The following is an 18450-nucleotide window of genomic DNA, read 5'->3' as shown; positions in this document are numbered from 1 at the left end:
AAACAGCACTCGTGATGTGGTCAGAATAAAATACTGTACCACAGTAACATGGACCCCTCACTCATTATATTTCTTTTCTTCCCTTTATCTGCCCTCATGCAAGATCTAGATTTATTTAGATTTACATCTGAAAGTCTTATTGCATCAGCTGAAATTCAGAGTTTAACTAATGACAGATTGATAATCTTACTAATCAATCCATAAAAACAAAATACAAGATCTACAATTGATGCAGTAAAAAAAAATGTGCTTTTGCCTAGCATAATGAAGGCATTTTCCTTAATCTATAAGGCTGCTAGCACTTCCTTTCCTCCTACAATTTATAATAAGTAAATCTTGGAATACAGAACAGAAAACAAAAGTTATTTGTCACATACCTGAACTCTTGTTTTTTTTTTTCCCAGATGATTATGTATCTTTGGGGAACTACCTATCAACTCTGATTACCAACTACTCCTACCGTTTGTTTGCAAATAGAAGAAAAACTTACTTGAACTAGTTTAAAAATATTAAATGTATAAACTCACAGAAGTTTATAGATAGGACTGTCCTTGGAGTCAGTTTATACAGAGGTCAGCAATGTGATAGAGGACTGCAGTCCTTTCAGGCACAATGCTACCTTACCCTACATCTAGTTGTTCATAAGAATGTAGGGTGGCCTTCATGCTCATATCTTTTCTGAAGTGGGAACAATAGTCAGGTCTTTTCTTTCCCAGGTGAGTCAAGATGATTAGGATTACTGTGAATTGTTCATATCACCAGCTGGAGTGGAATCTATTGGGGACTCTACCAGGGTCTATTAAAGGTGCTAACATTTGTTGAAATTCACTAAATGCATGTTAATTGATCATTGATTAAAAACTTGTTTGCATTGCAAATTTTTAAAGTAGCAGAGTCAACTAAGAGATATTGAGCTTCTGCCATTGGTTAAACATGTTTTGGGGGTCTTATGAGTTACCTGAGATATTAGAACATGGGAGATATTGAGATGTAGAGAGTTGACCAGAGACAAGAAAAACAACATTGCCAATAGCACTTGAGGTCAGGAGAAAGTATAAAATGAAAATTAAAGTGCTATGTAAAGCATGTTCAAATAGGTAAACACACTTCAAGTAGAAATAAAAGCACTTTCCTGGGCTGGGGTTGTGGCTACAGGCAGAGCACTTGCCTCACACATGTGAGGCACTGGGTTTGATTCTCAACACCACAGAAAAATAAATAAACAAAATAAAGATACTGTGTCCATGTATAACTTAAAAATTAAAAAAGCTTTTCCCCAGATTTATCACTCATTATTTACTATGAACAACTTCACTTACCTTCAGTTTCCTCAGTTAAACAATTTGAATGAATACAGAACATATCTAATAAGATAGCTTTCCTATTAAATGAGAATATGCAGATGAAATGCATAGTCCAGTGTGGGGAGCACAGTAAGTAAGCAGCAAGTCCTAAGTGATATTTTAAAAATAAATTAGTTAATTAAAACGAATGCTATAGAAATATGAGTTCTAAATGAAATAACAGTCTAAATAATATTATTTCATTAATTCAGTTTTACAAATAAGTCAGTTATCTAGGGACTTCCAGGTGAAAATCATTGGGAAACTTACAAGAATAGGAGACTTATTTCTAATGAGCAATTTTGCTTGTTGTTTTTTTTTTTATCGGTGATTCTAATAATAAAAAAGTTGCGTACACTCAGAAATTTTAAGTATTTACCTTGCCATTGGTTAAGCAAGGGCTTTTCCCTCCACAGGTAGTTCAAAACAAGCTGCCAGATCAGCATGGATTAAATTATTCATACACTCTATGTTATGTGTCTAAACTCATGAAGTTCTTGTGTACCCTCTCACTACTGTTAATCTCAAGTGTAAAATTTAGATTTAGTCAATCTGAAGCATCTATTAAAAGAATGACCCCATTCTTCATGTTTTGCCCACAATCCACGTCTAGGGTACATCACTTGATGCTGAGATTCCTTTCATCCTTAAAGCAATTCTTCTATCCTCCCTGCTTGAACTTGTTCTGTTCAGTTGCAATTCAAAAGTTCCTTGAGAATCCTGCTGCCATCTTCTCTTTATAAATTTCCAGCCCAGCAAGGTTTCATTAAGCATCACCTCAGTACCAGCAAAGACATTGCAGATGGCAATCGTGTCCCCTATTTACATGTATTTGTGAGAGCTCATAGATGATACCGCCTAAGTAGATCGATGCTGCCTGTGAATATTTCACTTGTAAAGGCATTGAAGAAGTCTGCCATTGCCACCACTTAATACACTTTTACTGCAATCTCCAGTTGAATGTCTCTTTAAAGTCTCTTCTCTCCAAAGGAGAAGTGGCCCTCTGTTTTCACCTTTTTGTAGATATGAAATTTGCATGGTGTGTGTAACTTTATGGAACAAGTTAGTCCAAAGTGTCCATATTTTGTTAAACTTTGGAAAAGTAGATATTAATAATTTTATCTTCTTAGGCAAAGATAGAGAATAGAAATGAAAACTTAGTAGGTCCTTTATTTTTGTTTAGGATGTTAATCTTTTTTGGTTAAGTTCCACATATTTGGAAAATGAAAGAATGTATAGTTTTAATAAAAAAACAAAGTTGGATGGATCGTCAATGGTCATTCACTATACATTTTCCTTTCATACAGAGAAAAACTAAAGTCCACAAGTGCTTGCTCAGTATTGCACTTTACTATTATTATACAGGTATAATAATGTGTTTCACCATCAATCAAAGTAAGAAAAAGATTTTATATTAAAATATTCTGAAATAACAGGATTGTGAAGACAGACTATAATAGCCTGTATTCCACATGGACAACAATAACAAAAGATATGTAGAAAGCATTTTTTTTTCTGTTGGGAAGTTGATAAGAAAGATAATAAAGCCAAGAGCACTTGAGGACATAAGAAAATGTAAAATAAAAACTACAATATTGTATAAAATGTGATTTCAATTAGATAAATACATGTAAAATAGAGATAAATAAAAATTTTTACAGGGTGTGGTAGTGCATGCCTATAATCCCAGCAGCTCTGGAGGCTGAGGCAGGAGGATTGTGAGTTCAATGCCAGCCTCAGTAACTTATTGAGGCTCTAAGAAACTTAGCAAGACCCTGCCTCTAAATAAAATATAAAAAGGGCTGAGGATACAGCTTAGCGGTTGAATGTCCCTGAGTTCAATCTCTGGTACAAAAAAAAAATAGCTTAGAATGCTGAATGCCCTGAGTTTGTTCTCTAGCATTACAAATGAATAAATTGATCAAAAAAGGAAGCTAAAATTACTATACATAGTTTTTCTTGCTGAGGGAATCATTAGGGGTGGAGCTACATCAGTGATATCTTCTATGTAAGTCTTTCTAAATCTCACAAAGACTTAGTGCAGAAAAGAAAAAGGGAGAAACAGAGTCCATGGTGTATCATCTACAATATGGGTTAAGACTTTGGAGACTTGAGTGAGAGCAGAAACTTGCATTGTTCTGTGCAGCTCTGAACTGGGAAAGTTCTGGGTGTCAGGCAGAACAAAGGGAAGATAGGAAAAGAAACAGGTGGCAGGGCACAACCTGAGACCTATTTTAACTTGTTGTCATCTCTGCTGTAGGAACACCTGCTATGTCCCCAGACTTCAGTAAAGTAGGCTCCATACTCCCATGTATGCAAGTAGCTATTGGTGAATCTAGGGAAAGTGAGCAACCTCTACATCTGAGTGGCAAAGCAGAAACAAAAGGCAAAATGACAAGGATTTTGCAGATTAACACAAGGAAAGTACCCTGACTCTTTGGGCTGTTTCCTTGGTTCTAAGATGTTTTTTTCTGTCATCTTCTAGCTCCCCCTTCTCAGTTTCACCCCATGCGCTGATAAGCACCAGTGCAGATTCTGTGGATCAGCTCCATGCACCCTGTCTTTTCTACAACATTTGTTCTATATCAATATTATTATTGCTGCAAATGCACAACCATATCATCTCACCCCTCACTATTTCCACATGTATTTTAAAGAGGAATAAATGTTCTTTGTAACAGCATTATACCGTGCCCTCACCCACTAAATCAAGATAATTTTATTAATATTACATAAAATTCTGGTCATTTAAAATTTTCTTAGTTCTCTCAAAAACTTCCATGTGGAATTAAAATCCAAAGATTGTTGTTCGTATTTAACTCTAATGACTTCCAACCCAAATCTCTTTCCATCTAAAATATTCTACCCCTATTTTTTTGTATCATTTTTCTTTTATTTTTCAGAATTGCTGATGAAATATTTTCCTGTAGAATGATGTATATTCTGTATTCTGTATGAGTGTGTGTATGTATGTATATGTATAAATATATTTGGTTTTGTGTATGTGTCATTTGACATGTTTCTTAAGCCCTGTAGTTACTATAAATTTCAAGTTAACCTAAGTTTTCATTGATTAGATTCACCTTCATATTTTTGGCCAGACTATTTCATGAGAATAATGGTTGTGGTTGTGTATGGACACTCCACTTTGCATTGAATCAGAAGGCATAAAATGTCTGCTGGCATCACTAACCAGTGGATCCAGAAGACTGAATCAAAGAAACCTTTTAAAATGCAGAAATCTCTCTCTTTGATCCTTTGCCTTTCACCATTGGTACTTCTTCATTTTAGGAATGCAGGCATGATGTCTCACTGCTCAGCACCCAACTTGTAATCATGAGGATAAAATCCACAGGAAAAGCAAGAAACTGAAAAGGTCCCAGATACATGTGACTGTGAAGTCATATGCAGTTCAGGGAGAGTCTAATCCTTGATTTATTGTTGCGAGAAAGAACTATATTAATGTGTGAAAGAATAACACCAATGGTTAAGTTGATATTAGAAATTCCATCCATTTGCAGCGAAGCTAAATACAACCTTGGTGTGCCCTTTTGTCATACTCCACCCCTCAAAAATACACTATACTATAAGCACCACCAAAGCCATTCTTGTCATGTGCAGCCAGCATTTGTTCTGATTAAATGGAGAGTAAACATGTCGCACTGGTCTTTTCAGTATAAGGATTTCAAACTGATATCTTGTATTTTAATTTCATAATTTAAAAATGAGAATATCAATAATACCTTCTGCATAGTTATTTGTTGTTGATGTTAAGAGCTACATAAAAAATCTCAGATAATGCGGACAAACCATAGCATCTGGTATGTAGTAAGTAGTCCAGAAGTAATAGCTTTTACCCTCTTCCCATTATCCCTCCAGATCATTGAAACTAGCCATCAGGGTGAGGTAGTAACGAATATTTATTACCACCCAGGAACCTCAGAATCATTTTCCCTGTCACTTATTACTGAATAATCATCTGAGGTACTCTCTTGTGAAGATATTATTACCTGAAATTCTATATAGGAACCATTTGTTCATGAAAAGTAAAGCCATTGTAATGCAGAACTAGAGACTGAAAGAATAATAAATTATGTGTTAATATCAAGATAGAAGTCCAAAGAAAGGGGGCATGGGGACTTCTTACAGGTAGTTCCATAAATATGTGTCACCAACGGCTAAGTCCATATTTGTTCACTACCAATTTGTATATGAAAAACAAGGCCAAAGGAAACTTGTGAGACAGCTGTGGCAGAAGTAAAGCTGCTGGCTGGGAATTACAATTTATTAACACACTGGAAGAAATTTAAGATAAAATACTTTTCTAAGCTATACCTCAAGTCTACTGAAAGCTAATAAGTTGATAAACCAAATTTGGTTTGGAAAAAAAAAAGAGCAAATCTACGTCAAATGCACGTTGCAAATGAACAATTTAGGGGACAGTTAAACAGCCCTGCTAGGTTAGGGAATCACAACAAAAGGGAAGTATTCAAGACACAGAGGTATTTGAACATTTATGAGGGAACTCAGGGAAATAATTACTTGGCAAATGAGATTGTTCTATAAATCATAAAGTATAAAGAAGTTAAAATAGAGATCTAACCCCAGAATTAAAGAGTGAGGATTTGAAAACAGGTCTGTCCAAGAAAGAAAAACAAAACAAAACAAAAATCTATAAAGATAGACACAATGATCAAAATAACCATTTTACTTTTTTGGAATTGGTCCAGAAAGTGTTTATTCAGGAAAATTAATGACCTATGGGAAAAAACAGTGTGGAACTGTGGTACTATTGTTCAGGGTTGCTTCCCTTTCCCCCAACCTGCAGCCTGAGCTCTGTCATAAACCAAGGAAAGGACAGTTAATCAATTGAATCCCAGGAGGTGATACAGCTGGAGATGACTGAATAGGCTCACTACATACCCTGGATCCATGGAGACCATGTGTATGTGCCAAAGTGCTTAGAGAGAATACACACTATCCACAAGTCTCTGGTTCAAAGGACTGATGTAGCATATCTGAAAAGGACCCAGAGTTGGAATGTACTCTTCCACTGCACGTAAATCCACTTAGCAGAAGGCTGGAGCTTTACTACCTTGAGGTATTTGAGAACAGACTCTGACCAATCTTTGACTGATCTCTAGGCCTCACTAGAAATTCTAAAATAAATGCTTCAGGCTAAGTGGAGTGAAACTCAAATCTATACGAATAAATGTATATGGATAAAAAATAATGTCTGTATATTTGTTTTTGCTTCTTCTCTAAATGTCTTTATAAGACATTATTATATAAAGCAATGATGGAATACAATACTGTATTTATAGCACTTGTACATGTGATAGATACAATAATGATAGTTCAGAGGAGGGGAAGAAAGAGGGAGAGATACAGAAGAAAAATACACACTGAATAATAAAAAAGAGGGAAGGGAAGAAAGCAGAAAGACAGGGAAGAAAAAAAGAAGAAAAGAAACAAAAATTCAAGACTGAAAAAATAGATAATATCTAAATAAAGACTTTAAAACTATGCTAAATAACAACATATCAAATTTAGTAGTCAACTGATATTTTAACATTCAAATTAATGATAATTCAGATAAGAAGATTACTTAATGTGAGCTACCATGTTAATGGATTGATTTAAAAAGTGAGGGGGGGGGATCCAATATGGTGGGCCAGAGGGAGGCAGAATTCTGTGTTGCTCTGTGACCTGGGACTCAAATAGTGAGAATACTGCTCCTCTGCAAATGATAGAGGACACCCACATGGCTGCTCCCCAGCAGGAAGCACGGCTGCAAGCAGTGCTCCAGGATGCACTGTCAGAATAGGTTTCCCAACTATTCGCCCATGCAGGACTACCAGGTGCTCCAGTGGGACCACCAGCATCAGCACCTGTGCAGAACTTTCAGCCACCCACACAAGCAGTAGTCCCAGACGCTATTTCCACGCAGGACACTCAACAGCTGTCCTTGTGCAGGAACTCCAGCCACCACTCCCATGTGGACCCCCATCTAACAACATGGAGCCTCCATCTTAGGACTCTGCAGCAACCAAGACAGTCTCCTCTAGTCTCCTACCTGCTGTAGCTTGCCTGCACCTAGGATCTTCACGCAGGCTCTGAAGACAGCAGCCAGCCACACAAAGCACACCAGAGCTCATCAATGAACACCATCCTCCAATGCAATCACCCTGCTCTCCCCACACAATCCAACCCCCATAGCTGAAAGCAGCTGCCTCCATCTTGGGTCACCTTCATTACCATCTTTAGTGGGGGTAACTTCCAGTTTGGAACTCTGGCTGGCCAGGTACCCAGTTTCTAATTCCCCACTTTCCCCAGCAGCCACTTACCCAGCACAGTGACCAATATACATAACCCAGCACATATAGCCCAATACAAAAGAGCTCTCAGTTCTCAACAGCTGGTGAGCAACACCCAAAGGGCCACACACAAGTCTCCTGAGAGAAACATCCCTTATTAGGAAGTAGAAAGGGTGTGATATAATTCAGAGACTAACGGAAAGAAGAAAAGTACAGCCAAGAAATCTGAAGGAGACAAGAGACAAAGATCAAGGTGTCTGAATCATCCTTTTCTGCTCCCCCAGTTTCCCTCTTATTGAATTATTTCTTCTTGGGTTCAAAGCTAAGCCAAATTTTCCATGAGCTTTTTCTGGTTTCTATTTGCCACTCCCTCTTTTTCCTTCATGACTAAGTTGGATAATTAGACCTTACCCTTGAAATTGTAAAATAGCCCTTGAGTTTTTCGTGTACCTTGTCCATTTCTTTGTAAATAATTCCTTTATCAAGCTGTATTTCAATGACTAAGTTTGCTCATGCCATCTGCTTCTTGCCAGAACCTAAACTAATATGATCCTCACCAATAAAATATTGAATAAATGTCATATGTTTATTCATACACTCATTTGATAATTGAATAACATAATTATTGAATGTCACACTCTTTTAAGCAATATCAGTGTAGTAGGGACGAAAATGAACTTGCCATTCTCACTGAGTGTATATTCTAGACATGAGCATATATTCACATATGTCTTCTGTTATAACTTCATCCGTAAGAAAAGTGAGCTTGGTATATTCATACAATAGAATTCTTTGTAATAGTTAAAACAAATGAACAGAAGAAACATATACCAACAGACATAATAATGAATGGAATAATATATTTCAGAACAATAAAAATTATGATGATTTTTTTCAGGTTAAAAACCACAAAACTCAATTACAAATAATGCATAAAAACACACAATAATAGAAACAGCTGGGGACCAGCAGCATGAATCATGGGATTCCAGTAAAGTTTTTAAGGGAAGGGAATGAAATCATGCAAAAGTTTTAACTCTACTTATAATGATTTTTTTCTTTATTTAAAAATATAAAATATATCAAGAAAATGTTTAAAAGCATATTTTTTTCTGAAGCTGTTTGTTGATACACAGGCATTTGTTAAAGTATTCTCTATACTTTTCAGTGTGATTGCCATATTTTAACAAACATTTAAACAACAGGAGATAAAAGAAAAATAGAAAATTAGAACTCTGTCTCAGAGCTGCCTTTGAATGGCAACACTTGGAAAATACTGCAGATTTTTTTCTGAAAGTCTGGTTTGTTTTGCCTATTCTGCCTGCACTGTTGGCGGCTCTTATTTCCCTGTCCTGGCATGCCATTATACTTCCACTGTTCACTGTGTCTTGATCAGGACCCTACCTGCACAATGCCCTCCCTCTCTCCTTGGGTTATTTTAATTTCCTTATATTAAATTATATCCATTTGATATTGCCCAGATCTAGATCTGTCCAAGGTGATGTGTATTGGTCAAATGATGAACCATGTTTTTTCGTGTCATTTCACAGCTATTTTATGCAAAAAACAATTTCAAATAACAGTGAAGTTTTCAAAATCTAGTGATTTTGCTAAGTTTAGAAGTAAAATAAAATACTAGACAAATAAAATACTGGTTTAATGTATATGATATAATACCCAAGCATTAAACTACTAAGTGAGTTTTTGTTCATGCACTGACCAATAGATGCTGAGTTGGAGGAAAGTGATGATGGTTGAAGCATGTGCTAGCACAATAATGATAATGGCTAAGCATTCACCTAAGAACCAGTGTCAATTCGTACCAATTCATTCAACAGTTAAATTTAAATTATCCATTTAAAAACCCTGTAATTGAATTGCTTATAATATTTGTCATATCTAAACAGAAAACTTGGGTAAATATAAGAATATTCTCAAATTTTTACCTAATTGATAGTAGACACAAAACGAACTCACTAAACAAGTTAAATAGAAATACTCTCCATTAGAAGTTATCCTAATGAGTTATTTTTGGAGAGATAAACAATCCAGATTGGGACTTGCTTTTTAAAGACTAGAGAATTGCTTGCAGAAATGTTGAAAATGCTGCTCTCTAAATAAGCTGAACGAAACAATTGAGCACATGTCTTAACCAGATGTCTACCTTGATTATTTTTATGAACAGCTATTCTGCTGCCCAGTTTTTATGTGCAGTTTTATTTTACATATGTGCACAGGAGAGAAAGAGAAATGAGAGAAAGTTCAACATTAACCATATTTAGCATTACCTTAGGGCATAACATATTCACCAGTTCAGTCACAAATTATTCCAGAGAAAACCAGATGAAATCATTGTAACTGCTAAGCGTGTCATTTTGTATTGAGAGCTAACATGAAAGATGATAAAGTCCATAAGGATATTATCCCTAATTCCTGAAAAAAAAAGTCCTTAAAAGAAAAACAAAATCACCACTATGGCTGCCAACAACAGAAACATGAATCAGATCAAAGGGAGATATATAGCTCACTTAAAAATAAATGTGGAATATCTGCATTGTTTGTCCAAGCTGAATCTGAGCACTTTTATCCAAAATTCACTCCTGTAGGCTACTGTGGTCAGATGACACTACTTGGCATAGTATGTCTTCATAAACAATAAAATCCATGAGACATATCAATCATGAAATTATGGAGTCAGTCACCATGCTGATTAGTACTATAGTCAGAGACAGCTTTACTGAACTCTTCTGCTGTATTATAATCCATTTGGACATAAGTAGACCTTCTTTGCTAAAAGTGTCTTTCCAACAGTGGAATTCTTTGCTAACAAGCAAGTTCTAATACCAGCTGATGTGAAAATGACAAATGACCTTGCCAAATGCAACATGGATTTTAGATAGTCCATGGCACCATTAAAAGATCTCCCAATAATGACTCACAAGTTATGTCAGATCCTCAGAAAAAAATTTCTTCTAGGAGATGCAGCAGCTAACTGTACTTTGTGCACCTTCGTAGAAATAAGATTTTGATAAACTGGTGAGAATAGCCAAATGAAGATTTGTCCTTGTGTTATGGAACACGGATTTGTTTCCCCTAAAATGTGTTATTATTGTAAGATAATATATATAGACACTAGTGTGGGCATTGTATATGCCTTTTGTCGAATTTCTACAAACTATAAACAACCTTATAATCATACTTAGAATAAAAAATAAAACAAAAACCAGAAAATTATCAGCCATCCAAAAAGTCTCTTCTTGGGCCTTTATAGTCACTGCTACACAATCCTGTGTCCAAAAGCAAGGATTAGTTTTACCTGTATTTGCACATGGTATAAAAGAAATCAGACAGCATAAACTCTCATGTTTGACTTATTTCCTCAATATCATTACATTTGCCCTTTTTGTATCTCTCATTCATGTACATTTTAATAGATTTTTTCTATTTTGTATTTAATCAAATATTTTTCAGACTCAGATCTTGCTAATGTGCAACTTTTAAAGAAAGAAAAATCATAGGATGTAGAATTCAAAATATTAATTTGGAAAAAAAATATGTTGATGAGTAAACTCATAGGAATGTTTCTGTTATCTTGGATCAAATAAGAAAAATTGAATAAAGAATAGTTTCAACTGAGTAAGAATGCAACTGGGAAACATACTGAAAATAATAACTAAATCAAACATACATACTTAAAAAGCAAGTGAACAGTCTAAATAAATAATAATGGATAATTTTCAAGTCTTGATAAATAGAACTTAAAAGTGAAACATTCTGTACTTCAGAAGTACTTTGAACGCTCAAACTTCTTTCTCATTAATTTTCATAAAAACTGAAGAAAAAATTTCATGTCATTTTGCAAATGAATAAATCAATATTACAACATCAAGTAGATTTTACAACCTCATTTAGTCACTGCTCAAACCTTTCATTTATCTATCTTGAAAACTATATTGTGAGAAAACGGTTATTATTATTTAATTTAGCCAGTGGTAAGGAACAAAAGAAAAATATGGACTCCTAAAAAGTATATGCCCTTTACACAGCTCTATACTTACAGTGATTGCTCCTTCTTTGAGCAACTTTGCATCCATTTTTCAAATTTTAAATTCTTAAACTACCAGCAAGTTACTGGTTTAGTACTGAAAATAAATAATTTGTCTTAAGTTGCAAATTATCTCCACATTTGGGACAATATTAATATTGGTGAAGTGTTTCTCAAAAGTAAGACCTTAATTCTTTCCTTCATTCTTCAGTTTTCACATAATATTTATTCGCCAACAAATTGTTATGTCACTTGTACTAGACATGGAATATAATAAAAAGCAAGGTCTGATTTTAAATGTGTGCTGGTTAATTTATTTTCTTACTTTCCTACCTTTCTTTTTTTCTTTCCTCTTTGTTCTCCCTTCCCTAAAAGTTTAACTCAAAAGCCATCATGTGGAAACAAACAAGGGAAAGAAGATTGGCAGAGCTAGGGTTAGAGCCCAAGAGAGGGAGCAATGATAGCCACACAGGCACACAGGGCAGTGTTGATAACAAGATGGGTTACAAACCAAGAGGTCAATTACTGTTCAAGAAGAGAGGATTACGTTCATTGTGGTAAAGAAACAAGAATAAATAACATAGAGGTAGATTATAATTGAAAATATTGGTCAAAACATTACATTCATCATGTATTTGCAAAGACAGAAATAAAACACAGGTGTCCACTGAGATGGCCTGGAGAGGTGACCCATCTCTTTCCCAAAACAATGAGTTCAGATCCTGATTTCCAAATATGTTCTTTATGGAAAGAAAGGGATTTAATAGAACAACTGTTGATTAAAGTCTAGAGCAGGAAATGACTCAATGAAAACAGAATTACACTCGAACATATTCTTCTGCAAGCAGTATATAGTATATTAAAACATAATTCATAATATATTATAAAAGATAAAAAGGCTCAGAAGCCAGTTTAAAGAAATACCTTACAGCCAAATCTGAGGCAAATTCAATAACAAAGGAAATAATAGTTTTAATAGATTATAAACCATTGAACTAAGCAGGAATTAGTAAACTTACAGAGATACAAAAAGAATGAATTGAAAGAAGATAAAGTTTTTCCTTATGATGTACTATCAAATCATGCAAATAAGATAAAATGTAAAGTTACAAAATCACCATCTATCAGCTCCTGTAGTGATGATTATTCTAGCCCAGCAGCTCGGGAAACTGAGGCGGGAGGCTGAGACAGGAGGTTGACAAATTCAAAGACAGCCTCAGCAAGAACAACATGCTAAACAACTCAATGAGACCTTTTCTCAAATAAAATATATAAAAGGGCTGGGGATATGGCTAAGTGGTTAAGCACACCTGGGTTGAATCCTTGGTACTAAAAAAAAAAAAAAAAAAAAAAAAAAAAAAATCAAGGAAAGTTAAAACTAGAGTAAAAGTTTGATGAGAAAAAAAACAGGTACATACATAGTCTTTTAGAACATACCCCCCAAATATTTATTAATTACAAAGTCAAAAATAAAATTTATTTTAGAAAGGAGAGAACAAATATAACCTTAATTTTGTGATAGTTAACTTTACCAGTAATGGGACAGACCAAAAACATATACAACTTGACAGGATTCTTTAAGAAGAACACAATATCACAACTATGGTTTCCTTGCAGTGAATCATCTACTTCTATACTGAGAAAAATATAGACAAATCAAAATTCGAGAGAAATTAGGCAAAATAACTTGCTTATCATGTTTGTGACAGTCAAGGTTATGCTTGAAAGGCAAAGAGATACTGCACTGTTTCAAAAGGGAGGAAATGAAAGCAACTTGACAACTAAAAGCACAGGATGGTCTTCAACTGGATCTTATTACTATAAAAGACATTATTAGAAGAATCAGAGAAACTTGAAACAGGGTCTGTGGATTTAATAGTGGTAATGTTTCAATGTTAATTTCCTGATCTGGATGGCTGTGCTGTGTCTATATAGGAAAATGTTCTTGGTTATAGCAAATGCACTGCAATTTATTCTCAAATACTTCAGGGGACAGGAAATATCTTATTATTCACTTTTTAATTTTCTTTCAGTTCAAAATTTTTTGAAAATAAAGTGAGAGAAACAGAGGGGATAATAATGATAAAAAGGTATGGATATTCAGTTTTACAAGATGAAAAAATTCTAGAGATCTTTTGCACAACAATTTCAATAAAATTGACATCACTGAAATATATACTTAAAATGATTAAAGCAGTAAATTTAGTGTTATTTTTTTAACCACAATTAGAAAATGGGAAAAAAAATAAGTCAACAAACAATATGGAAGAATATTGTTTTAGGAAATATGTTCTCAATCTTGAAAGTGTTCTCTTTAGAAAATGCAGATGCCCAATTGCCCATGCTTTAGATTATGGCTCAATATTTCTGGATTATATTTTGAGATTTTACACATGTAACTGGAAATGTAAAAGCACTGATCACTGTCTACCACTTGCAAGGGTGAAGCAACAACTACAATAAGTAGAAAATGTGCTCGATCCAGTTAAGAGCATTTCACTTACTAGTTTTATGACCTTGAACAAATCACATCAACACTCTCATCTTTTAAACCCTCATCTCTAAAATGGGGATAATAATTCCTGCCTCATAATATTGCTGAGTTGCTCACAGGAGATAATGTAGATAAAAGCACTACAGAAATATACAGCAATATTATAATGGAAGAAATTAATGAGTAAATTTCTCTACTATAAAAAGAGTCAAATAATATACTCTAACTATATCATGTCACCAAAATGGTTTTCTTTAATGAGATTTAAGTGCAAGAACACACTCCAGTGAGCCATTCCACAGTCGCAGATGATACACCTGAGTAATTCTTAGTTTTAGAACATATAAATTTAGAAGTTAGCAAGCAAATTACTGAGAGCAAACCTCATAGTTTCTGTGCATATGAGACCTAAATTAAATCCCATTAGAAAACTTGAACTTGGTGACTCTTTTCATTTTGGTAACCCTTTAAGAATTTTAGTGAGATCTATCAATGGGAAAAAATTAACAGATAGTACATTGCATGATACATAGATCTCACCCCTAACAATCTTTGACCAAAATAGTTTCTATTAGACTTTCCAAGTAAATGTGTGTAGAAATTGCTGGTAAGCATTGTGAAAGCTGTGTCCTTAGGACCTTGCTGAGAAGGCAATTCCTTAGGAGGCTAAACTCACATATTTTAGAATCAGAGAAACTGGACACCAAAACCTAGGTCCAACTGGAAATGCTTAGACATATGTTTGGTCTCTGAGTTTTAGGTTCATAATAGGAAATAGCAGCAATGACAGTGTGAACTTCATAATGTTAAATAAATAACATTTAGAAGAAAGACTTGAAAAATGTTAGCAATCATGATTTCTTATAAATGATGATATTTAGCACAGTTGCCCGTCTCTTCTGTAACAAGTGTTAACCCTTAAAATAGGAAGCTGGGATGACAGTTCTAGGAATCCTCAGTAATTTACTAATTTGGCCTCAGGAAGGTACTAGATAGATGAATATTGTAAAATTAAATAAATTAATAAAGCAAGGGTGGTTTAGATTTTCAGACAATACCTTCAGAAGCACTAAGTATATATAAACCCCTTTGTTACACCTGGAAATATGAAGTTTGTGAAATATAATAATCTAATACACAGACACCAAACGATATGCTCTTTATCAGATACACACATTCAGATCTATCATTTTCTCTTAATACAGTCAGCCTTCTCTGAGTTTCATATCAATGGATTCAACCAATTGCAGATGGAAAATACTCAAAAAATGTGCATTCTCTACTGAACATGTACAGGCATTTTTTTTGTCATAATTGCCTAAAACAACACAGTATACAACTATACACATGACACTTACATTGCATTCAGTATTATAAATAGACTAGGGATGATGATTTAATGTGTACAGATAAAGATGCACAGTCTAAATATACACATACACTATATATATATATATATATATATATATATATATATATATATATATAATTGTTATATATTTTATATAAAGGATTTAAGCATCTCATGCACAAACAAATTGGAATCAATTACCCACAGTTATCAAAGAACAACTATGTATTATTTTGGAATAACTTCGCTATGTCACTTCTTCCATAAACTCATAAAACACACATACACACACAGAAACAACAAACATATTTGGGGGACAGTAATATATATATATATATATATATATATATATATATATATATATACACATATATATATGAAAACCAATTGAAAATTTTCTGTTCTGTCTCATATCAGAAAGTTAAAATTCCAAATGTTCATGTTACAGATAATTCTGACTACCTACAGAAGCCAATAATATTTATATACCTGATAGTTGGTCTTATAATCCATTCACTTTCAAAGTACAAAGTAAAAAAAAAACTCTTCAGAAACCTTCATTGTCATAATTTTATATGAAAATTTATGCTATTCATCTTACTACATTAACTTCAGAAAAATATGTATCACTCCAAATACAAAAATCACTTCTTCTATTATACTATGTTGATTGACTTTAAAATAGTCAGTAACTGACAGCTCTGAAATAATGGAAACAATCTTATTTCATTACTTATATTAAAAACAATGATCTCCAATATTAGATGTCAGTCAGTTCTATGGATTAATCCATTAAAACTTTCAAGGAATTTTGAGAATTTAAAAATTGTCAATATTACTCAAACTCCTCTTTTACCTTGGTCTTCCAACACTTAGGAGGCTTCTGCAAGCCTTTAAAATCTACACTGGAATAGTTCACCTTTTAAATACATTAGTGAGCAGATGGTTAAAATATTTTCTAACTATTCATATGAAAATGCAAAGCTCTTCTACTTTTCATTTCCTCACCATTTAAAAAGACTGTGAATTTTCTAATCTTTTTTCTTTATGCTTCTGACAAAATGACAGGTACAGAAATGTCTTCAGGGAAAAAAAATCATGCTGATTAGGAAAGGTTTCATGCTATCATTTTAGATAAACTAAAATAAAACAAAGCATGTGATTAGCTGTCTTTTGTTCCTTTACAATAGTCCCTTGATTTTTTAAATACTGCAAGGGAATTTAGAGACAAGGGGAAAAAAAAGCCTAACAACTGATTCCTAAGGTACACACACTCAATGTATTGCTTAGCAAAGGTTGTATGTTTATTATGGCAAAGAATGGTGTTGAGGAATGTTAAGAACTGGAAAATATAAACCATTTGGCATGATTGATCTTGGTTGTGCAATAATTTTAGGTATGTACCTCTAAGGTTTGCATACACTATTTTGGCATTTTGGAGTAATTATCACTGTGAAACTTTCACAAGTACACCTTATTTCCACAGGTAATTAAGGTGACCTAGTTATGTCTGCATAAAGATTAGTCTGTGAATAATGGAGACCCAGGGGAGACTAACAGGTCACTAACAGCAATCAATCTAACTGATGGAAAGGAGAAAGAATTTTATACATGACTCTAGCCTATACTATTATAAGGCTATTTTTAAGATGCATTATTTCATCAATAATAACTTAAGAACATAGAAATCATTTCCTTTGAACTCTCCTGGGTCTCATTTCAGGTTTCTTATAAAATTTGAGGTTTCGAGCACATTAACTCTTTATCCTTAATAATAAGGAGAATTGAGGTTCATTTTTCAGAGTGAACATTAATTTCTTGTTGATTTTCAAAATCATGCTCCTATTTGCATGTGATTAACAAATCCTTAGCTGGTACTCTCTGCGGGTAATTGTTTATTATCAAAGTCTTAGAAATTCTGTGATACAGTAGAGTTTTACTTGCTTCTAAATCATTCCCACATTCCTAAAGACAGAGCTGAACCCAAAGACCCACCTCCTTCCTCAAGTTGAATAATGGTTTCCAGTGCTATCCACACTATGCAACTTGCATTCCTTCTTTTTCTCCACAACCTTGGAATTTGCTGCAGAAATCAATGCATCAGGTACACCACACCAAGATTATAATCTCGCTGAATACAAAAAGGTCACAAACACATTTATTTAAAGTGGGCTTCAGGTTAATTAAAGGGCATACATTCAGAAAAGCTAAGTTGAAAATAAACTGAAATACAAAATAATTTGAATATTCTGAAATAGATTGAAACCCCCAATTTATTTTCCACCTAATAGCATGATGGTTAGAAAGATACAGATAATATGGTTCACATTTTACTTACAAATATGTTCTTCATTTCCACTTCTGGGAAATAGTAACAAATCAAACTGAGTTTCTTAAATGATGCTGCCTGTGATCCTAGACATTAAAATTCTAATAGTTCAAACTGAAGCATATACAAAAAACATGCTATTAAATATGCAAAGTGCATGCATTCTGTCTTGAATCATTATTTAATTGCAGAATGAGTTATTATCATACCATAATGGGATGATACTTGGATAAGAGCTCTAGTTGCTTGAGAGGGACTGCCATGTACATTTTTCCCAGAGTCCCTAATAAGTGACACACTTATGTCATTACATTTGAGGTGAAGCAGAAGCCTCTGTCAGATTCGATCCACATGGGCAATCCCCAGTGGCAAAACATCTGATTAACTAGGAAAGCCACTGTCGTTAACAGCTGTATCATTGGAAGCTTGGAAGTATTCAGCCCATTTAGTAACTGAATATATTATCATAATCACTCTCTCACTGGCTCTTATCCAAAATATATTAACTACTACCCAAATAAATTTATATTAAAACAGTTAGACATAAATGTAACAGTATATATATATATAT

Source organism: Marmota monax, unplaced genomic scaffold (genome assembly GCF_021218885.2).
Source record: "Marmota monax isolate L192 unplaced genomic scaffold, Marmota_monax_Labrador192_F-V1.1 WCK01_AAM20220418_F8-fsc00007, whole genome shotgun sequence".
Classification (NCBI taxonomy): Eukaryota; Metazoa; Chordata; class Mammalia; order Rodentia; family Sciuridae; genus Marmota; species Marmota monax.
Note: the sequence above shows the minus strand (reverse complement) of the source record.